Raw genomic sequence first — 23,456 nt, forward strand, 5'->3', positions numbered from 1 at the left:
CATCTCTGTAAAAACTGTCCCATAATAGTGCAGGAAAAGAGGACTCGAGTGCAGAGTCTAAGTAGCTCTTTCAAGATATTTTTATCCAGATGTCTTCCTCTTGCTCCTGATGGATGGCATCAGAAAGGACTGTTCAACCTCTGTTCTTGGTAGTTATTTAATGACACTTGGCAAGTGATTTCATTTTAAAAACACTCTGTGGCTTCGTTTGTAGATAAGGTAAGACCAAGACTGGAAAAAACTTGTCCCAGACGCTAATAAAAACCATACGTTATTAGTACAGGAGAATATGTAGATTGTAGAAAGCTTTTAAGTTAATGAAAGTGTTCTGTCTATCTGACAGACATTCACTGAGCAAGTTGCTTTATAAGTCATAAAGTGTATGGTCAACGTAATCTATTTAGGAAAAAAACATGAAACATCTTATTTTATTCCTATGAATGGAGAAACATACATATACTTGAATCACTGCTGCTTAACATTTTTTTTTTAAGTTTACTTTTTAATTAAAAGTATGCTTGTATATTGGGCTTCCCTGGTAGCTCAGCTGATAAAGAATCCACCTGCAAGGCAGGAGACCCTGATTCGATTCCTGGGTCAGGAAGATCCCCTGGAGAAGGGACAGACTACCCACTCTAGTATTCATGGGCTTCTGTGGTGGCCCAGATGGTAAAGAATCCACCTGCAATGTGGGACCCTGGGATCGATCCCTAGGTTGGGAAGATCCCCTGAAGGAGGGCATGGCAACCCACTCCAGTATTCTCACCTGGAGAATCCCCATGGACGCAGGAGCCTGGGGGGTACAGTACATGGGGTCACATAAGCGACTAAGCACAGCACATGCATGTTTATTATAGAAAATTTAGAAAACAATGAAAAACAATGAGGAAGAAAATAAAAATTCACTTTGGCCACCAGCCAAAGAGAAGTGCTCTTCAATCTGTTATTTATAAAAACTTTAAAACAAACAAAGAGGAAAAAAGAAAAAGAAAAAAACCCAGACATACTACAAAATGAAATAAGGGTGAAGTAAAATATTTGTTTTGCTAACTGGTTTGCAAGTCACAATGTGAATATCTGGGGCCCTTGTAAAGGGTTTAGAACCCTGTTACTGTGTACAGGCCTCCCTAGTGGCCCAGTGATAAAGAATCCACCTGCCAACGCAGGAGATGCAGGTTTGATCCCCAGGTTGGGAAGATCTCCCGAAAAAGGAAATGGCAACCTACTCCAGTATTCTTGTCTGGGAAATCTCATGGACAAAGGAGCTTGGTAGTTTATAGTCCATGGTAGCCCAAAAAGTCAGACATGACTTAGCAATTAAACAACAGCTGTAACAATTGAGTTCAGATTGCCTCTTGACAATGTCCTACGATTGGATATTGAACAGAAAGTCTATAGAAGGACAAAAGTAAGTTTTAGGTAACATGAAATTTCTCATATTATTTCTCCTGTATTCCACAAAGGAGAAAACAGTAAGGTTTTTCGAAGAAAATATATGAAAATATCCTGACGACTTGGGATTGGCAAGGGTTTCTTAAACAACACACCAGAAGAACTAATTATAAAAGAATTGAACTGCATGAAAATTGAGGGGTTTTATTTATTATCATACACCATGATGAGTGAAAAGATAAGCCAAAGATAGGGTGAAGATATTCATAATTACATATTTGACCAAAGATTCATACTCAGATTATATAAAGAAACTCTACTAATTATTAAGAAAATGTTAAGCAGTTAAATTTTTAAATGGGCAAAAGACTTGAACAGATGCTTTGTGTAAGAGGATATTCTAAAGGCCAATAAGCATAAGAAATATGCTCAGTCAGTCAGTCACTCAGTTGTGTCCAACCCTGTGCATGCCAGGCTGCCCTGTCCATCACCAGCTCCTGGAGCTTGCTCAAACTCATGTGCATCGAGTTGGCAATGCCATCCAACCATCTCATCCTCTGTCGCCCTCTTCTCCTGCCTTCAATCTTTCCCAGCGTCAGAGTCTTTTCCAGTGAGTCAGTTCTTCACATCAGATGGCCAAAGTACTGGAGTTTCAGCTTCAACATCAGTCCTTCCAATGAATATTCAGGATGGACTGATTGGACCTCCTTGCAGTCCAAGGGACTCTCCAGAGTCTTCTCCAACACCACGGTTCAAAAGCATCAGTTTTTTGGCATTCAGCTTTCTTTATAGTCCAACCCTCCCATACATACATGACTACTGGAAAAACCATAGCTTTGATTAGACGAACATTTGTTGGCAAAGTAATGTCTCTGCTTTTTAATATGCTATCTAGGTTGGTCATAGCTTTCTTCCAAGGAGAAAGCGTTTTTTAATTTCATGGCTGCAATCACCATCTGCAGTGATCTTGGAGCCCAAAAACATAAAGTTGCTCACTGTTTCCATTGTTTCCCCAATGCTCAATCAAAATCATTAATTAAGTGGGACTTCCCTGGTGATTCAGTGGCTAAGATTCTGCTTTCCTAGTGTGGGTGGCCCAAATTCAGTCTCCGGTCCAAGAACTAGAACCTGCATGCCACAACTAAGAGTTCACATGCCACAACTAAAGATCCTGTGTGTTGGAATGAAAATCGAAGATCCCGTGAGTTGCAATACAGGAGATGTGGGCTCAATCCCTGGGTCGGGAAGATCCATTTCCCTGGAGTAGGAAATGGCAACCCAGTATCCTGCCTGGAAAATTCCATAGACAGAGCATCCTGACGAGTTACAGTCCATGGGGTCACAGAGTCAGACACGACTGAACACACACACACACACATTGCTCTGGACATCACAAACAGATCATAAAAGCAGTACTGAATGGTTCATACTCTTTCTAAATAGCTTACCTATCCTAGTACAATTTTCAAGAATGTGGGAATATGAAAATATCCAGTACCCAACAAGGTAAAATTCAAGATGTCTGGCATTTAGTCAAAGATTACCAGGCATGCACAGAAGTAGAAAAACATTAGCATTATTCTCCATAATGAGGAGAACAATCAATTGAAACCAACTCTGAACTGACACAGATACTAGAATTTGAAAACAAGGGTATTAAAAGTTATTAAAACTGTATCCCATATATTCAAAAAGTTAAGTAGAAGTTTGGGAAATATTTTTTAAAATGTCAAACTTCTGGAGATGAAAATGAAAAATACACTGGATGGGATTAATGGAAGACTAGATGTGGACAATAAAAGAGAGCTTAAAGATAAAGCAATAGAAACTTTCATTGGTAGGACTGAGGTTGAAGTGGAAACTCCAATACTTTGGCCACCTGATGCGAAGAGCTGACTCATTGGAAAAGACCCTGATGCTGGGAAAGATTGAGGGCAGGAGGAGAAGGGGACGACAGAGGATGAGATGGTTGGATGGCATCATTGACTCAATGGACATGGGTTTGGGTGGACTCCAGGAGTTGGTGATACACAGGGAGGCCTGGCGTGCGGCTGTTCATGGGATCACAAAGAGACACGACTGAGCGACTGAACTGAACTGAAAAAGAATTTTAAAAAAGAGGATGAGCATCAGTGAACCCTGTAATGACTTCAGGTGAATTTATGTGTATGCAGTTGGAGCACCAAAAGGAGAAGTGAGGGGTGACAGGCAAGTATTTTTTCAAGTATTGGGAAATACTCTGATTTTGATTAAAACCATGATTCTAAGAATACCATTGAACTCCAAACACTAGAAACATGAATAAAATGGCACCTTTACACCATGATCAAATTGCTTAAAATTCAGTGATAAAAGGAAACAAAAATTTGAATCCCTTAGAGGGGGAAAAAACACATTACATCTACAGAAACAAAGAAAAAGATGACAATATATTCCTTGTCTTCTCTCAGGCATGTGAAGCAATATCTTTAAAATACTGAAAGAATAAAACTGTCAACCTGGAATTCTATACCCAGAAAAAAACATCTTTCAGAAATGAAAATAAAGATGTGTTCATACATAAGTGCTGAGTCACACTTGTAACACCAAAATTGTTAAAGGAAATTCTTTAAGCAGAAGGAAACTGATACAAAAAAATATAGATCTATACATGAAATGAACCAGAAATAATAACTACATGGGTAAATATATGCAGTTTTGAAAAATATTTAAGTCTCTTTCAAAGATTGACTCTTTAAATGAAAATAATATAATGTATTGTGGAGGTAATAATGTATGTGTAAGTAAAATATATGGGAACAATATTGTAAATGCCAGAAGAGGATAAATGGAAGTATAATATTGTAAGGTTCCTATGTATAAAATTGTATATAACTTGAAAGTGGACTACGATAAGTTAAAGATGTATGTTATAAACCTTAAAATAACAAAGTAAGAAATCAAATAATTTTAGCTCAAAGAATTGTTTTAGGAAATAAAATAGAGTCATAAAAATACTCCAATAATTCAGAAAAAGACAGAAATAGAAGAAAAAGAGATGGGATAACTAGAAAACAAATAGCAAGTAGATAGATTGAAATATAGTTATATTAATAATTACAAAAACACCTCAACTAAAAAGGCAGAGTTTGAGCAGGATGGATAAAAAACAAGACACTCAACTGTATGCTGTCTACAAGAAACACACTTAACCATAAAGACACAGATTAGGTTAAAGCTAGAAGGATGGAAGAAGACACACCATGTTAACATTAGTCAAAAGGAAGCTAGAGAGACTGTCAATATCAGATAAAGTAGATTTTAGAGCAAAGAATATCACCAAATATAAAAAAGTCATTTCATGATGTTAAAGGGGTCAATTCATCAGAGGACATAACAATCCTAAACATTTATGTACCTAATAATAGAGCTTCAAATTACCAAAGTAAATCTGAATAACTGCAAGGAGAAACAGAAAAATCCACAGTTACGGCCTGAGGTTTTAATGGTGGTGGTTTAGTCTCTAAGTCATGTCCTACTCTTGTAACCCCATGGACTGGAGCCTGCCGTGGGATTTCCCAGGCAAGAATACTGGAGTGAATTGTCATTTTCTCCTCCTTGGGATATTCCCGGCCTGGGGATGAACCTAGGTCTCCTGCATTGCATGCAGATTTTTTACCAACTGAACCACCCCCTTTCCAAACACTGATAGAGTACTTAAACAGAAAAATCGGTAAGAATGGAGAAGATTTGACTATGACCATCAGTCAACTGGACCCAATGGATATTTGTAGAACATTCCCCCAAACAAAATCAGACATGTATTCTTTTCAGGTGCATGAAGAACATTTAGTAAGATAAATCATATTTGGGGCCTTAAAGCAAGTCTCAATAGACATGATTCAAATCACAGTTTATTCTCTAATCACTGTGGAATTGATTTAGCAATCAGTATAAAAGATATCTGGAGAATTCCTAAATATTTGGAATGGAATAAAACATTTCTAAATAATCCATCTCAAAGAAGAGATGAAAGAGAAATTAGAAATTACTTTGACCTGAATGAAATTAAAAAAACAAAATATTGTGAGATGCTGCTAAAATAGCACACAGGGGTAAATTTATATAACTAATCAACTATAAAGACAAAAAAGGTCTCAAATCAGTAACCTCAGCTTTCCACTATAAACAACTAGAAAGAGGACAGTAATTAAACTCAAAGTAAGAAGAAAGGAAATAATAAAGATCAAAGCAGAAACCTGTAAAGTAGAAACAGAAAAACCATAAAGGAAACCATTTATTCCAAAAGTTGGTTCTTTGAACGATCAATGAAATGGATAAATCTTGAACCAGAATCATTAGAGAAAAAATTGAAGGCATAAATGATCATTATCAGGAGACAGAGTGGTAACATCACCACAGATTCTGTAGATATTAGTAAGGGTATTAATAAGGATAATAAGGAAATATTATGAATCCTTTATTCTTATAAATTCAGCAACTTAGATGAAAAAGACAAATCTGAAAGATACAGACTACCAAAGCTCACTTAAAAAGAAATAGATAACCTATATTTAGGTTATCTAAATATTCTGAATATTCTATATTTATTGAAAAAGACAAATCATCTGAAAGATACAGACTACCAAAGATATAGGTTCTATTTAGGTATATTTTAGGTTATATTTAAATATATATATATTTATTATATCTATTATATATCTATTAGTATGTCTATTATATGCCTATTATATATAAATAATATATATTATATAATAATTGTTATTAATTATATAATAATTAAAAAGAAATAGGTTATCTAAATATTCTGAACATTCTATATTTATTAAAGTAATAGAATTTGTAGTTAAAAACCTTCCTGCAAAGAAAACTCCTGATGGCTTTTCTGATGAATTCTTATAAGCATTTAAGGAAGAAAATAATACTAATTTTACACAAACTCTTCTAGAAAATTGAAGAGAAAGAGAACTTTCCAACTCATTCCGAGACCAGCATTACATACCAAAGACAAATAAAGATTTTAAAAGATAAGAAAACTATAGACGGTTGTTCATAATGAACATAGATACAAAAGCTCTAATTAAAATGTTAGGAAATTAAATCCAACGTTATAAGAAATGATATGCATCATGAATAAGTGGGCTTTATTCTAGGCATTCAAGTTTGGTTCAACATTTAGAAATAAACTGGTATACAAACTAAAAGAGAAAAGTCATATGGCTACCTCATTAAATGCAGAGAAGTTTTGACAAAATCTGATATCCATTTCTGATAAAAACTCTCAGCAAAGTAGGAATAAAAGGAAACTTGATTTAACCTGATAAAGGATATTTCCTTAAAACCTATAGCTAATGACAGAGGATGAGAATGGATGGCATCACCAGTTCAGTGGGCATGAACTTGGGCACACTCCAGGAGAGGATGAGGGACAAGGAAGCCTGGAATGCTGCAAGTCCATGGAGTTGCAAAGAGTCGGAGACGACTTGGCGACTTAACAACAACAGCAACCATTCTTAATGGTGAAAGACTGAACGCTTTCCTTCTAAGATCAAGAAAAGCCAGTGATATTTTCCCTCACCATGTCTTCTTTTTCTATGTTTGTTTGTTTGTTTGTTTTTGGCTGTTCTGGGTCTCCGTTGCCGTACAAGCCTTTCTCTAGCTGTGACCAGCGGGGACTATCTCCAGTTGCCGTGCGCCGGCTTCTCACTGCAGTGGCTTCCCCTGTCGCGGAGCACGGCGCTGGGGCTGCAGGCTTGGTAGTTCCGTCTCAGGGGCTCACTGGTTGCGGCTCCTCGGCTCTGGAGCACAGGCTTACTAGTTGCGGCACAGAGGCTTAGCTGCTCCGCAGCATGTGGGATCTTCCCGGATCAGGAACTGAACCCGAGTCTCCTGCGTCGGCAAGGGATTCTCTACCACTGAACCGCCAGGGAAGCGCCCTCACTGCTTCTGTTGTGCACAGGATTGGAGGCTCGGACCAATGCAGTCAGGCAATGAAAAGAAACAAGACATATACAGATTGGAAAGAAATAAACTTGTCTTTGTTTTCAGACAGCAGAATTGTCTGTAGAAAATCTGATAATATATAAAAAAGACCATATGTGAGTTAGCTAAATTATTGGATATAAGATCAATATGCAAAGAATTAATTGTATTTCCGTAACTGCCAATGAATAATAGAAAATTAAATTAAAAAGAAAGTCATTTACAAAATCTGACAAAAGATGTGAATGATCTATACATTTATACCTGTAAAACACTGTTGAGAGAAATTAGAGTTAAATGGATAAACATACTATTTTTATCAGTAAGGAACTCAATATTATTAAGATGATCATCTCCCAAACTTGATCTCTAGATTTAACACAATTCCAATAAAATTCCCAGAAGACTTTTTACAAAAATTAACAGATATATTTAAAAATCCTTTATGAAATGCAGAGGACCTAGAATAGCCAAAAAAAATAATTCAAGAAAAAGAACAAAATCCCAGGAGCTACACTACCTAATATTTGCATTATTATAAAGCTACAGTCAGGAAGTGAAGTGAGAGTCAGTCGGTGGTGTCTGACCCCTTGCAACCCCATGGACTGTAGCCTGCCAGGCTCCTCTGTCCATGAAATTCTTCAGGCAAGAATACTGGAGTGGGTATCCATTCCCTTCTCCAGGGGATCTTCCTGACTCAAGGATTGAACTCAGGTCTCCCACACTGCAGGTGGATTCTTTACCATCTGAGACACTGGGGAAGCCCATGTTTTTGGCATCAAGGTAGATAAACAGTGTAACAGAATAGAGTATAGAAATAAATCCACAAATATATGGTCAACTGATTTTTGGGAAAAAATGCAAAGGTAATTCAGTGGAAAAAAGGTAATATTTCAATAAATAATCCTGGGACAATTGGGTATCCACATGCAAAAGAGTGAACAGTCAATCTATACCTTGTTCAATACACAAAAATTAACTCAAAATGGATCATAAATCTAAATGTAAAACCTAAATCTTTAAAACTTCTAGAAGGAAACAAAGGAGAAAATACTTGTGACTAGAACTAGCTAGAGATTTTATTTTTCAGATACATCATCAAAATCATGACCCATAAAAGAAAGAGTTGATTGGTTAAATTTTATCAAAACTACTAACTTCTACTCTTTTAAGAAGGGAAAGACAAGCCACAGACTGAGAGAAAATATGTACGAAGCATATATTGATAAAGGACTTGTGTTCAGAATATATAAGGAGCACTCAAAACCCAATAATAAGGGAAAACAACCTGATACAAGAGTAAGCAAAAGATGTGAAATGATGCTTCACTAAGGAAGGTACCTGGTTGGCAAATAAGCTCAGGAAAAGATGCTCAACGTCATTAGTCATTAGGGAAATACAAATTAAAATCACAGTGAGATACGACTACACACCTACTAGAGTAGCTTGAATTTAAAAGATCAAATGCTGATGGTGACAAGGAGGAACTACCTCCCTTGTAGGCTGTTAGTGAGATTATAAAAATGACAGACTATTCTAGAATACAGGTTAAAAAAAATTTTTTTTTAATTTTAGTTAAAAAATTTTAGTTAAAAAAAATTACTCATATACCTATCATGCATGTGTGTGTGCTAAGTCACTTCAGTCGTGTCCAACTCTTTGTGCCCCTATGGACCGTAGCCTCCCAGGCTCCTCTGTTCATGTGATTTTCCAGTCAGGAATACTGAGGTGGGTTGCCATTCTCTCCTCCAGGGGGTCTTCCTGACCTAGGGATTGAACCTGCAGGAATTGACCCAGGGATCTCTTAGGTCTCCTGCTTTGGGAGATGGGTTCTTTTCCACAAGCACCTCGTGGGAAGCCCCATGCCTATCATATGATTCAGTTTTTACCCAAGAGAAAAGGATATATATATCCATACATAAACTTGTATAGGAATATTCATAGCAGCTTTTTTTTGCCATAAACTGGAAGTAACCCAAATGTCCATCAACAGTTAAATGGACACACTATATTAATTCATTTATATAAACTTCTAGGAAATGTAGTTCAGTTCATTTCAGTCGCTCAGTCATGTCTGACTCTTTGCGACCCCATGTGCTGCATGCAGCATGCCAGGCTTCCCATGTCCATCAAGTCGGTGATGCCATCCAACCATCTCATCCTCTGTTATCCCCTTCTCCTCCTGCCTTCAGTCTTTCCCAGCATCAGGGTCTTTTCCAATGAGTCAGTTCTTCACATCAGGTGGCCAAAGTATTGGAGCTTTAGCTTCAGCGTCAGTCCTTCCAATGAATATTCAGGACCGATTTCCTTTTGGATTGACTGATTTGATCTTGCAATCCAAGGGACTCTCAAGAGTCTTCTCCAACACCACAGTTCAAAAGCATCAATTTTTCGGCACTCAACTTTCTTTATGGTCTAACTCTCACATCTATACATGACTACTGGAAAAACCATAACTTTGGCTAGACGGACCTTTGTCAGCAAAGTAATGTCTCTGCTTTTTAATATGCTGTCTAGGTTGGTCATAGCTTTTCTTCCAAGGAGCAAGTGTCTTTTGATTTCATGACAGCAGTGATTTTGGCGCCCAAGAAAATAAAGTCTGTCACTGTTTCCATTGTTTCCCCATCTATTTGCCATGAAGTGATGGAACCGGATGCCATGATATTAGTTTTTTGAATGTTGAGCTTTAAGCCAACTTTTTCACTCTCCTCTTTCACTTTTATCAACAGGCTCTTTAGTTCCTCTTCGCTTTCTGCCATAAGGGTGGTGTCATCCACACATCTGAGGTTATTGATATTTCTCCTGGCAATCTTGATTCCAGCTTGTGCTTCATCCAGCCTGGCATTTCACATGATGTACTCTGCATATAAGTTAAATAAGCAGGGTGACAATATACAGCCTTGACATACTCCTTTTCCTACTTGGAACCAGTCTGTTGTTCCATGTCTGGTTCTAACTGTTGCTTCTTGACAAACTAATCTCTAATGATGGAAAGCATATCTGTATTTGTGGGGGATTGAGAAGGTCAGGAAGTGAAGATGATCACACAATACAAAGAAAACTTTGGGGTGATCTGTATGTACATTATCTTGATGATGGGGATGATTTCATGGGTCAATACATATGAGCAATCTTATCAAATTGTACACTTCAAATATGTATGATTTATTGTGTGTCAATTATACTTCAATAAAGTTGTTAATAATAAACTATTCATATAAGCACCAACTGGGTAAATTTCTCATGAATTCCATTTACTGAATATGTTTTGCTTACTGATTGTTAAGACACCAGACACAAAAGTACCTACAGTATAAGTCCATTTATATTTCATTCAAGAACAGGCAAAGCTAATAATGTCATAAAAATAAAATCAGAATAATGGAAACCTTTGAAGAGGGTGGGATTGACTAGTAAGGGGCAAGAGGAAACCTTCCAGGATGTAGGAAATATTCTCAATCTTGAGCTCAGTGCTGGTTATTTAGGTCTTAAATGTGTCAGGAGCTGTACATTCATCATGAGCCTACTTGATGTGCTTCTTATATTAATACATTATACCTAAATAAAGAAAAGGCTAAAGAAAATGCAGTGCATTAAATGCCAGTACTGAAATCGCACTGTAAGTCTTTGGAGCAGTGTGGGATTGTCCTTTGAGTGTTACCAGGAAACAAAGATGCTCTTCAAAGTACAGCATAAGGCGCATTCTCATTTGCTATTGAGTGTCCAGCCACAGAACCCTTGCAGAGTTGGAAGCTGACTCTAAAGCAGGCACTGTGTCTTTTCCAGCTGGTATTTGTCAAACCTTCTGTTTCTAATGGCATAAATATAACTGACTGCTTCTGAAAAATTAAGAGTACTTCTACTTATGAGAAATGAAGAAATTAAAGTAAAAAGACCTTATTAAGGACTGGGAAGAATGTCAATGTTCATTAATTCATGCTTTGCCAAATCTCTTGGATTCAAACCCAATGGCTAAAAAATCAAATTTGCTTCTATTACAAATGGAACAGCAAGCTTAAGACTGCATGTTCAGAAAGCCCTTGACAACACAGCAGAAAGAGCACATCTTCAGCTTTTAGTCTGGGCATAGACATAATGGGGCATTCCTGGCCTCTTAGCCTTTTTCTGGTTTAAGGCCAGAATTCCCTACCAGATCTCCAATTTTTTTTTTTTTTTTTCTGAGTGTTCATTTTGCCCGGGGGTAGATGGGATAAAGTGGAATGTAGAAGAAACCACTCTGCCTAGAACCCGGCTTTCACTGGGTTGGCCAATGCTTGCTGACTTCCTCGACTGCAGACGGGGTCTGCCTGCCCAGCCCTTTGGCACTCTTTGCCTTCTCCAGCCTTGGTTGGCTTAACTTGGGTGGGTTTTTCATCCTCCCAGCCTGGGGGCTATCTACCAGGTCTCTCCTGTGGAGGAGTCTTTGTCCCGTTTATCCTGATATCAACTGCCCATGCCTGGCGCCAGGAAGACAGGAAGGAAGTCATAGCTGTCATGTATTCTATTTGTAGAAGTCTGTGAAGATGATGAGGGCGCATCAGAGGAAGCAGACTCTGGGATAGTGTAAGCTCGGGAAACCAAGGCATTTTTAATGGCAAAAATTATATCCATTGAGTTTTGAGGGTTCCTTCCCTAATGACGCCCTCTACCCTGACATCTTTAAAAACTTCTTTTAGTATTTAATTTGTACTAAGTTCAAGGACAAAAAAAAAAAGCTTTATTTTTCTATATTGTGAGTATTTTTTTTGTTCTGAGTGATTTTCCTGCTTCCCAGAAACACATACAACCCAAGTTTATAAATTCCTTACTTTGGAAGTTTGTGGTTCCATTTGTAAGAGTATTTAAAAATAAATATGTTATAAATTTGTTATTATTGTCTGAGTAAACTCTAGTCTAATACTCATATCTCAAATGTGATATTACTACAAACAAGCCAAATTATACAGAATAGATTTTTTTTTGTATGTGTTGACCCTAACAAAGTTACTCTGAGACTATAAATAGTTATAAGAAAAAATGAGTATTTTATGTACTTTAAGTTTTTCTTGAAATTTCCATTCCGTCCCACACTTATACACACAAAACTCAACCATAAAAAGGTGTTTTTAAAATAACTTCTAAATTCCCCACTATGTTATGTTTCCAGGCCAAATTACAGTTAAAACAAAGTTTTGACAGACAGAATAACTTATCACTTAGGCCACAAATCTTGGTCTTTGGAAAAGAAAATGAACAGTACAGTCTTAAGGCCACTGTCCTTGTGGAGTCCTCACATACCAGCCAACTTCCAGCCCCTCCACAGGATGCTCACTGCCTGGTTGTTTGGAGAAATAGAGGATGAGTCAGTATCCTTTTGCTCCTAATTTTATTCTGTTTGTATTGCTTCTCTTATATATTTGATGCATGGTTTTACTTACGGCCAAGTTCATCTCTTTTTTCCCCATTAACTCATCAAACACCAAGTGCCTATTATGTGAACTTAGACTCCGAAGCCAGACTGCCTAGTTGATACCTGGTTCTGCTGCTTACTAATTTTGGACCTTGGGCAAGGTCCTGTGCCTCAGTTTTGTCATCTGTGAAATGGGGCTGGAAATAGTACCTATTGCATAGGTTGTTCTGAGGATGATGTGAATTTAGGATGTTTCGGATGATATTTGACCCAGTAATTGCTCTGTTGGTGTTGCTGTCATTGTTCGCTGTTGTTGTGATGACAAATGCCAGCCTTGAGCTATGTGCTGCATACCCAAGTGGGTTGCTTTTCAAGGGACTTCCCTTCTAATGTCACCTTCAGGATTTCTATCCAAGTCTGATGTCTCCAAAGTTTCTCAGTCTCAAAACTATTGGCGTTTTGGGTGGGGCAATTCTTTGCTGTGGGACCGTGCTATGCGCTGTTAGAAGATTAGCAGCATCTCTGGTTTCTACCCACTAGATGCCAATAAGATGCTCTTCTGGTTCAAAAAATGTCTCCAGATGTTTCCAGGTGCTCCTTGGGGGACAGAATTACCTGAAGTGGAGGACCGTCTATTTAGGTGGCAAATCTGCCTGCAGAGGCAGCACTGTGGCTCCCCCTGCTTTCTAGGGAGGCCCCTGGGGCTTCCCTGGTAGTTCAGCTGGTAAAGAATCTACCTGCAATGCAGGAGACTGTGGTTCAATTCCTGGGTCGGGAAGTTCCCCTGGAGAAGGGATAGGCTACCCACTCCAGTATTCTTGGGCTTCCCTGCTGGCTTAGACAATAAAGAATCCACCTGCAGTGCGGGAGACCTGAGTTCGATCCCTGAGTTGGGAAGATACCCTGGAGGAAGGCATGGCAACCCACTCTAGTATTCTTGCCTAGAGAATCCCCATGGACAGAGGAACCTGGAGGGCTGCAGTCCGTGGGGTCGCAGAGAGTCGGACACGACTGAGCAACGAGGCACAGCACACAGCAGCGGTTACCTGAAGTTGTCTTCCCCCTGAGCGTGTTTTTGAAGATCCATGTTATATGTTACAGGTGCCTTTAACCACATGGCTGGAACCATAGGAACATTTCTGCTGTGACCACTGTGGCCTCCTTAGTAGGAGGGGCTCCTCTTTAAAATGGACGTCTTTATTTTTTTAAAATTTATTTGGCTGTGCTGGATCTTAGTTGTGGCACACAGAATCTTTGTTGTCACATGCAGGCTCTTAGTTGCGGCATGTGGGATCTAGTTCCCTGACCAGGGATCGAACCTGGGCCCCCTGCACTGGGAGTGCAGAGTCTTAACCACTAGACTGCCAGGGAAGTCCCTCTTTAGAAGCGAGGAGGAGAGACATAATCATCCTAGCACTTCAGTCCAAGGCTCCCTGTGAAAGCCAGCCCCCTGACCCTTTACAGTGCAGGAATTTACTGCTTATCACTATGGGGAACAAGCAGAGGTCACAAGACCACATATGGGGAAGCTCACTATGGGAGTTTGTGTGATGTGGTCCTTGGTCTTCACTGGTGAGCCCTGATGGTTACCATTGAGAGAATGCTCATCATATGCCAGACTGAGCTAAGTACTTGATGAATATTGCTCACATCACCCTTGAGAGCAGATATTTTTGTCCCCACTTTATAGGTTGGGAAACTTCAGCTTAGAGACATTAAGATCACAGAATCAGGATTCAAATCCAGGCGACCGATTCCAAAATTCTTAATCCCTTTGACACTTATCCTCAGAAGCACTGCCTCCGTAAAAAGCAGCGTCTCACTCTTGGAATGTTCCCTGTCTGTGCCCTAGTTAGATTTTGGCTCCCAAATTCCATCCTGGTCACATAAAACTATACATCAGTAGCTTCATGCTGACCTGAGATGTGACAGGAGTGACATCATTTTGTTTTGTTTGCATGTAGTAATGTCACAGCTGAGACATACCCTGTCCCCCACTCTTATTTTTTACTCTCTCTATGCTAAGAGCCCTGGAGAAGGGAATGGCTACCCACTCCAGTATTCTTGCCTGAAGAAGCCCATGGACAGAGGAGCCTAGCGGGCTACAATCCACAGGGTTGCAAAGTCTGGAGCGACTGAGCGACTGACACTATGCTAATTAAGAACCAAATCTTCGTCTTCCTTGTGTTTAAGCTGTGTGCTTCTGCTAACTGACAACAGCCATTGTGATGTAAACCAACCTTGTAAACCACAACTTTCTAAATGACCCTTAGGTCACAGAGCTTATCCTGCTGGCACCAGCTGTCCTAACATCTGAATTTCTCCAGGGTGAACCTCTTTAAAACTATTAATTCGGTAAGCAGAAAGTCATTACTTTTAGCATACTTCCAGTTCTGTCCCAGACACAGAACTTCTGGGACCCCAAATAAAGAAGTTAATGTAGAAAAAGAGTTATACCTAATTCCAAGGGCCTTTACTAGAATTTAGTTGTATTGAATATTGTTCAAAATACGTTGGCCGTTGAAGGTAAGGTGACTTCTCCCCCTTTACAATGATAGTTTATGCTAATAGGCTGTGGTTTGGACCACAAGTCTATCTATTACCTGGTGTCTCTTTGGCCTACCTTGGTTTTCTTCTGCTGAGGCCACATGGGTCTGCTTTACTTTTCCACTTTGTATTAAAACCCCTGGCTTTAGGCTCATTGTCCTTATAGTTTTAGTAAAAACATCAGCATCTGCAGAAAGCTTTCAGAGAAAATGAAGGTCATAAACTGTCAAAGTACAAATGAATTATGTAGACTCTTTGCCTTAGAATATTTCTGAGTAGAATCAAGAACATCTCATTCTTTATTTCTAGTCTCCTCCCGCGCCTTTCACAGGGAGGATGCTCCATGTCCATGCATGAAACGATAGGAGGAGGGCGGAGAGTTTGGTCTGGAATTAATCACTGATGCAAAAACATGTGGGAGGTTTACTGAATACTTGCTGTGGGCCAGACACTATAAAAGCTCCTGGGGATATGATGGTGAGGCACTGGCCTCTCCCTGGAAGATCTCAGAGCCTAATAGGGGTGACAAAAATTAAATGATCACAGTGCAGTCGAGGAGATGCTGTGATCTAGTCTGGTTGTTGAATTTGGGATCACAGAGAATGGCAAGGCTGATAGTGGTACCTAACATTTATTGAGCACTTTCTACATGCACTGTACTTTCAGTCACTCAGTCATGGCCAACTCTTTGCAACTGCATGGACTGCAGCATGCCAGTCTTTGGTGTCCTTCACCATCTCCTGGAGCTTGCTCAAACTCATGTCCATTGAGTTGGATGGTGATGCCATCCAACCATCTCACCCTCTGTCATCCCCTTCTCTTCCTGCCTTCAACCTTTCCCAGCATCAGGGTCTTTTCTAGTGAGTCGGCTCTAAGCATCAGATGGCCAAAGTGCTTTCTACACATCATCTATTTTTTTAATTCTCACAACAACTGTGTGAAGTTAGCTGCTCTTATACCCATTTTATAGATGGGGAAATTGAGGCTCAAAGGGAAATTCCCTGAGTCTTAAAAGCCAAGTAGGAATTATCTAAAGGGAAGAAGGAGGAGGTAGAAATTCTGGAATGAGGGAAAAGCAGGTATAGAAACACGGAGGCAAATGGATGAGATGACCTCTGTGTATCAAGAGGGCACTGGAGCTGGGGTTTACACCATCCAGTTCTGTCCACAGTTAAGTGATTTCAAACTTGTGACTCGTTCTTTCACTGAAGAGCAACCTGTGCTTCCTCAAGTGATGAGCCACTTGATTATGTAATTCACCCACGTGATCAGGGTGAACTCCTCAACCTTGAAGTGGTTGTTCAAATGCCTCTGATTTTAGGCTTGAAGGAAATAACAGCTGGGAAAGTCACTGAGCCAGCAGGGTCCTCAGGGGTATTGGGTTCTCAGGCTTTCAAGCTGGACTTCAAGTGGCCTTAGGCAACTCACGTAACCCCTGTGACATTTGCTTTGTCCCTCACATGCCCAAGTCTGTATCCCCAGAACCTACCGCAGAGCTTCTGTGTGTGTGTGTGTGTGTGTGTGTGTGAGTGTGCACACACACGTACTCAGTCGTGTCCGACTGTTTGTGACCCCATGGACTATAGTCTGCCAGCCTCCACTGTTCGTGGGATTCTCCAGGCAAGAATACTGGAGTGGGTTGTCATGCCCTTCTTCAGGGAATCTTCCCAACCCAGGGATTGAACCTGTATCTCCTGCATTGGCAGTTGGGTTCTTTACCACTGTGCCACCTGGGAAGCCCTACTCCAGAGCCTAGATCTGCATAATCCATAAAATGGGGGTACCAATGAAGGCAAGGCATTTCAGGTGATTAATTATAGTTCACATGCAAGCCTTTAAACCATTCAATGAAAAGTAAGGAACAAATGGGCTTCCCAGGTAGTGGGAGACCTGGGTTCGATACCTGGGTTGGGAAGATCCCCTGGAGAAGGAAATGGCTACCCACTCCAGTGTTCTTGCCTGGAGAATTCCATGGACAGAGGAGCCTGGCGGGCTACAATTCATGGAGTCACAAAGAATTGGACATGACTGAACGACTCACTTTCAGGTGGCACTAGTGGTAAAGAACCCACCGGCCAATGCAGGTGATATAAGAGACGCAGGTTCGATGCCTGGGTGGAGAATATTCCCAGTATTCCTGCCTGGAGAATCTTGCCTGGTGGGCTACAGTCCATGGGGTCGCAAAGAGTCGGACACAACTGAAGAGATTGAGCACGCAAGGAATAAATAATCCCATTTCACAAGATTCCTTCATTAACTAGTCACCAGCGATCAGAGTCCTTATATGCAGAGCTGGCAGATGTTAGATGTACTAGGAAAACTCTTGGCCTCTGCTCCGTGCAATTTTAGTTCGTAGCGAGTGGGTACAAATAAGAGCAAACCAGAGGTGGAATTTTTTTCCATACAAGGGGCATGCCTGGTGGGAAAGCAGCCCTTTCATCAGGGGAACGCAGGTCAAGCAGGACAGAAAAACCTGCAACCTCTGATTGTGCCTCATCTGGTGGCTTCTCCTTTGCAAGGGCTGATCCCTGACATTGAGTTGGGGGAGGGTGATGATTGCATTGAAATGTCTGCTCCTAGGCAAGACCCTGCCTTCCTCCACACCCTCTCTTCTCCTCCAAAGACCTTCTGGAAAACAGAGCAAAAACAATGAGGCAACCCCAAGGGTTGATGAGAATTGCATTCTCCGTGCAGCCCCGATTACCCTGCGCCTTTGTCCCCGTGGACTCCGTGAAGGGCACGGCTGTCAGGTGTCGCTCCTCTCTGGGCCGGGTAATCTGCGCTGATTGACTTGTCCATTGTCCTTCCCCTGGAGCTAAATACAAAACAGGAAAGGCTGCTTGTTGGGGAGAGAGGGGAGCTTGGTGGCCAAATGCTGTTGCTTTCCCTGCATTGGACACAGGCTCGCTCTCTCTGAGAAAACTTACATCCAAAGGCAGTGACTTTGAAAGGACTATGGCTGTGGAATTAGAGACAGATGCTTAGCTGGCCATGAGCAGATATTAAATTGTATTAAACTATGCAAACCGCATTTCTCATGCAAGCCTTGTTTCAACCTTACATCAGCCCTTGGGCTGCATTTGCATCTCTATAGAGAAGGAAATAAAAGCAGCATGTCACTTATTCATTTCTATTCATAACTGTGAGCTGTTATTATTCTAGCTCTTGTCTCCCCTACACAGCACAGGCTAGATTAATCTTTCTCAACCTCCATCAAGAGCGCGTTCCCAGCATTTCACTTTATCAACTCCTGTTTATAAGGCCGAGGTGCTGAGAAGGATATAAGGATATGGAAGACGGGACTAATTTTAAGGTCACCAGACATCCTGCTTCGTCTGGGACAATCCTTGTGTGTACCTGTTATTCTGATATAATTTAATAGGACCTCCTTCTGCTTTCAGAAGTGATCCAGTCTTCATAATGAATTACATGGTCACCCTCCTCACGTGCTCATAAGCTAGAAGGGGTGGGAAGGATGAAGAGAAATAAGTAGTTACAGAACAAGGTAGAGAGGCTGGAGGCAGAGGAGGTCGATGGTTGGAGAAGGAAGGGAGGTGGCCCAGGGCTCAGGTTGACACAAGACCTAGGTGTCAAAGTATAAGAATGATTGAGGCAGAGGGGGAAGGAGGCCTGGGTGAAGGCAGGGGACCAGAACCATCTAGAACAGTATGTGTTCAGGGTTCTCAAGGCGGGGGACCAGAACCATCTAGAACAGTATGTGTTCAGGGTTCTCAAGGGGCCACATGAAAGTGAAAGTGTTAGTCGCTCCGTCGTGTCTGACTCTTTGCAACCCCATGAACTGTAGCCTGCCAGGCTCCTCTGTCCATGGGATTCTCCAGGCAAGAGTACTGAGTGGGTTGCCACAAGAGATCACATAGTTGGAGGTTTTTCCTGAGGAGCAGACAAAGTGGACTGGAGATGGGGGAGGGATGCATGTGGAGGTCTTGAAAGGTAGGGGGGATCTTGTGCTTCACCTTGGAGCCGGCAGGAAGCCACAGGTACTAGCATGAAAGACTCAAGGTGAACAGGAGGTTTCAGCTGCTCCTGGTCTAGGACTGGTCACCCCAGTACTGACTGCGGATATAGGATTTGAATGGCTGAGGCCGCTTCTGAACCGTGTTCTCTGCTGTCATGCCCTTCCGCCTGTCTGTCTCCCATGTCCCGTACGATTAACTAGGCAAATTAAAATTTTCCACACATGACAGGGTGAGGCAAATGGATGTTCTGGTGTCTTTGGTTTCCTCTAAGCAGAAGCCTCCAGCCAAGAGTTGACATGAGCTTGCTGTTTGAACATCAGTTAAAATAATGATTTTAGCATGATTTTTTGACAGGAAAAAACCAAAAGCATACATTTACAGGAGCAGGCCATGCAGTTTGGACAGGTAGGACCCTTCAGGGGGCCGTCAGAGAATGACTCGCCCTGGGGTGTTTCTGTGTTCCATGGGGTCAATCATCTTCTTAGTAATTCTGCCCGACTGAAGTCAGAGCTAAGGTTCCACATGTACAGTGAAGCTATTTGTTCCGCCTGTGTCATTTCTTTTCTTCATCCATTTTTCCTTTCCTTCAATTAAAACCATTTATCAGGTGTCCCAAACTCTAAGCTGGTTGCCCTCAATTTTCTGTCACAACAACCATCCAATCCTCTGAGACTAGAGCATGCCCATTTTACAGATGAAGAAAGTGAGATTTGCTGAGGTTGAGTGCTATTCAAGGAGACCTGCTGTATGTGTTGTTGAACACATTCCCAGGGCGAGCATCATCCAGCAGGGCTCTGGAAATAGTCTGATTATTTCCAGGGATGCTGTTGAGGAAAATTAAATGCCAGATAGAAGGCAATACTAAATTAGTGGTACCCAAGCCAAAACATGCATCATTACCATTTAAGGAGCTTTAAAAATGCAGGTTCCTGGGCTCTACCCCCAGTAATTCTATTTAGTGGGTCCTGGTGAGCTTAGGAATCTGTGTGTGTGTCTTTGTGTGTGGTGTGTGTTTTACATTCTGTAAGGCACTGGTTCTCCGACTGCGTGCATCAGTATCTTGCATCTCGAAAGGCTTGTTAGAACAAAGATAATGGGCAGCCCCCCTCCCTGATTCAGGGAGGTTCTGATTCAGGAGATCTTAGGTGGAGCCTGAGAGTTGCATTTCAGGTGGTGCTAATGCTATTGGAGTAGGGACACTTTGAGAACCACTGCCCTAGCAGTTGGGGATGCTCATCCAGGCTAGGGACCGCTGGCCTAGGGGCGCACGGTCGCTGACTGATGCTCAAATCGTGGAGACTGTGATAGGAATAGAAAAACCTGACCCAGGATGCCTACAGAACCAGCACTCCCGCTTCTTCCTCACCTGGAAGGATTGTTGCGCTCTTTTTATGTGAGTCTGGATGGGGGCTCAGTACCTCCTTCACCTCTGCAGCTGGCAGACCCAAATCAAACAGGGTTGGCTCACAAAACAAACATGTTTTTGTTCACTGAGCTAGAGAGTCTAACTGGTACTTCCCAAATCAATGATTTTACGTCTGTGAAACGTGTGCCCTATGTATTCATTAAAGGAAACCCCCTGGGGAGTAAGTGGTTAACCTTGGTTGCGCAGTAGGATCACCTAAGATGTTAAAAAAAAAAAAATCGCACAAAAATGATTGATGCTGGGCTCCCTCCCTCACTCCTCTGCCTGTCTGTGGCTCCTGGTGTTGGTAGCTTTGTGAGCATCACCTCTGGTGCAGTCAGTGGTGGGAGCCGGTGACCAGAGGCATCAGTACTGTGGAGGCACCTACTTACCCAGATGCCACGTGGGCTCCTAAAACCTGTCTGTGGATTCCCTTTCAGGGCATCCCTTCCCTCCCCACCCGCTTCCATGTACCTCTTTATTTTTCTGCCAAACAAAATAGAAGGGAAAGCAGCCAAAGGCCTGCTGATATCCATCACTGTCCTGGAGGTTCCCTGACAGGAGGCCGAAATGGGTGAGAACCACTGTCCCAGAACAGCAGGAAGGAAGCTGTGTTCCCGGAGCAATGCCAAAGGAGCAGAGTTCTGGCCACAGAGTGTCTCTTTGCTCACTTTTGTGAATGCTGGGATGCACAGGGTCCCAGCAAGAGGAAACATTTCCATGTGGGGACTCCCCAGATCTCAGCCCCGTGGTTTTCTCTCTCCGCTCAGTGCCAGGCTGCTGGTGCCACCTTTGCCAAGACTCACTCCATCACAGCTGCCCACCTGGGCTTCATGAAAACCGCCCCAGTCTGAAGCCACCAGGGTTTCCTAAGGGACACTTCTCATTCTCTGAGTCCTCCTGAACCACCTGACGGTGCTGGTCCCCCTCTCCTCTCTGGGCATCTTCACTGTCCTGCCTTCTCTGTGTTCCTTCTCTGTTTCCTTTGCTGACATCTCTGCCTCCTCTCACCCTGTCAATGGGAGCCTTTCCCCACTGCTGCCGTCTTTGTCCCTCAGCACTTCTCCCCCCACCTTCTTTCCCTTTTCCAGCTCCAAGAGACCAGCCTGACATGCTGAGTCCCAGTCTCCCAACAGCATCTATTCACAGAACGTCCTCTTCTTGTGTTCACTGAACTCGCCCTGTCTCTGGGCTCCTCTGTTTTTATTCCAGGCACCACCATCTCTTCTGATTTCCCACATGTGGGAGCTGAGCTGCATTAAGCTGCATTATCCAGTCAATGCCTGAGTCTGGTCCATGCTTCCTTTCTGATGCTTCTCAGGATGGCCATTCTTGCCTACGCCTCTGCTACCTGGTGCTGGGCTGTGGTGAGAACTTTCCAGGGAACCACCAGTTTCCAATCTCACTCTCCTCGCACTTACACATCACCCTGAGTCCTCCTTCTAATGTGCTCTTACGTCTCTCCCTGCAACCATCTGTGGCTCTCACGCCATGTGCCTGGCACAGTGCTAAGGATGTCTGTTATCAACCCGACGACAACCTTATGAATCCATAAACACTGTTATTTTCCCTCTTTTACCTGTGAGGAGGCAGAATTGGAGATGGTTGGGAACTTAGCCAAGGCTCATAATGAAGGACAAGTGGTGGAACAGAACTTCTGACTTTCTCTGAGCCTCTGAACTAGACTCTCTTGTTTGGCCCTTTGCGGCCAGCCCTCAGCGACTGCCCAGCCCACATGGAATAAATGCCAGGATCCTTGGATCCGCAGGTAGGCTTTTCCAGATCTACTCTACCTCACCTTCTCAGCCTTCTCTTCTTTCATCCTTCTGTGTAGGACTCAGCACCACGTGAACCGTTTCCTCCGGGGCCCCCAGGTCGCTTCACTTTGTCCCTGTTCTAGCAATACGTTTTTGCCCAAGTCCTTGGCGACATCCAGTCCCTCAGGAGCACTGCCGCTCCTTGAGGCTTAGTCATCTTGGCCTCTTCAAACCTTCTGGGTTTCAAAAGCCTTTTTTGGTGCACTCTCTTGTGTTTTACATTTCTTTCATTACTTTTAATGTGAAACCGCTTTGGACTCCTTTTCAGGTATTTCAGTGTTATTTTCCTGGACGGGTTGTAAACCCTGGAGGGTAGAACTGTGTCATAAACTTAGGTCACTGTCCTGAGTTCTCAAGGATGCAGCGGTCGCTCAAGTCCGGGACTTCTGCTCTTGTCCGTCACAGGGGCTCGCGCTGCGTGATATAAATGAGGCTGTGAGAAGCCGGCCCACCCCCGGGAGCTGTTCTGCTAAGGTGCCCTGATCCCCTTGCGGCCCTCAGCGCAGCCGGAATCATTTGTTAGATTAGTTTTCCATCCTTCGTGGGAATCATTTTTCTTCGTACGTTTCTGTTTTTAAAGTTGAGTAAAATGGAGACTTGGCTGGACACCAGGGAGATTTAGGAGAGAAATGAGCAGTGGGAAGTCCCCAGCCAAACCTGGCTGCAACCCGCTGACTGCGCAGGAATACAGATGACTTCTAGCGGAATGGGCGGGACTCCGTGGGGACGCACGGCGGCTCCTGCTTTTGATCAGGGGCTGGGCTGGTGTTGGGAATCTGAGCACAGTCGTCCCTCGGTGTCTGCAGTATCCGGTATCCGCGCAGGTTGGTTCCAGGACACCCTTGGATACCAAAACCTGCAGATGCTCAAGTCCCTTGTATAAAATGGCATAGTATTTGCATATAACCTATGTACGTCCTCGTAGGATACTTTAAATCTTGTCTAGA

At 42.2% G+C, this 23,456-nt stretch overlaps 1 protein-coding gene and 1 non-coding gene across 6 annotated transcripts in view; one reads left to right on the forward strand and one right to left on the reverse strand.

The window, feature by feature from the left end:
- Positions 1-23,456, forward strand: part of THSD4 (thrombospondin type 1 domain containing 4) — a 630,092-nt gene that overhangs the window by 48,879 nt on the left and 557,757 nt on the right. The gene's annotated exons all lie outside the window — the stretch shown is intronic.
- On the reverse strand, positions 14,062-14,134 carry TRNAG-CCC. The gene has a single exon. It is a non-coding gene; the product is annotated as a tRNA-Gly (tRNA).

The sequence above is a fragment of the Cervus canadensis genome, chromosome 6 (genome assembly GCF_019320065.1).
Source record: "Cervus canadensis isolate Bull #8, Minnesota chromosome 6, ASM1932006v1, whole genome shotgun sequence".
NCBI lineage: Eukaryota > Metazoa > Chordata > Mammalia > Artiodactyla > Cervidae > Cervus > Cervus canadensis.